The following is an 865-nucleotide window of genomic DNA, read 5'->3' on the forward strand; positions in this document are numbered from 1 at the left end:
AAAAAAAAAAAAAGAGAAGGAGAAAAAATAGGTATTAAGAGACTAAGAATTGGGAGGACCTAGGACATCTAATTAGAGAGCCTAAGGGGGTTCAGTGTAATTACTTGGTTGGTGAGTTTTTAGGCTCTATCCAAGTTTTTTTGGGGTGCAGTTCCAGTTGGGCTGGTGTCTGGAATGAGACTGTGACTTAATAAAAAGGAGTGTCCACACAGGAGCTCAAATGGGCTGGAACCTGTAGCATTCCGAGGACAGGCCTGAATTCTGAGAAGGGAAAGCTGTAAAAGTATTGTCTAGTCCTTTTTAAGTTGGTGACTGGGCTTGGCGAGGTGTTTTTTTAAAAGACCATTAGTCTGCTCTACTTTTCCTGAAGATTGAGGACAGTAAAGGATATAAAGGTTTCACTGAATACCAAGAGTCTGAAAAACTGCTTGGGTGGGATTCGACTAATAAAGGCTGGTCTGTAATCAAACTGTAAAGAGCTGGGAAGGCCAAACCGAGGAATTATGTCTGACAGAAGGGAAGAAATGACCGAGGTGGCCCTCTCAGACCCTGTGGGAAAGGCCTCTACCCATCCAGTGAAAGTGTCTACCTAGACTAAGAGATATTTTAGTTTTCTGATTTGGAGCTTGTGAGTAAAGTCAATTTGCCCATCCTGGGCGGGAGCAAATCCCCGAGCTTGATGTGTAGGGAAGGGAGGGGGCCTGAGAAATTCCTGAGGAGTAGTAGAATAGCAGATGGAACACTGAGAAGTGATTTCCTTGAGGATAGATTTCTAGGATGGAAAGGAAATGAGAGGTTCCAACAGACAGGCTAGCGGCTTGTAACTTAGATGGAAGAGGTTATGAAATGATGACAGAATAGAATG

This window comes from Rhinopithecus bieti, unplaced genomic scaffold (genome assembly GCF_001698545.2).
Source record: "Rhinopithecus bieti isolate Rb0 unplaced genomic scaffold, ASM169854v2 scaffold_6789, whole genome shotgun sequence".
NCBI lineage: Eukaryota > Metazoa > Chordata > Mammalia > Primates > Cercopithecidae > Rhinopithecus > Rhinopithecus bieti.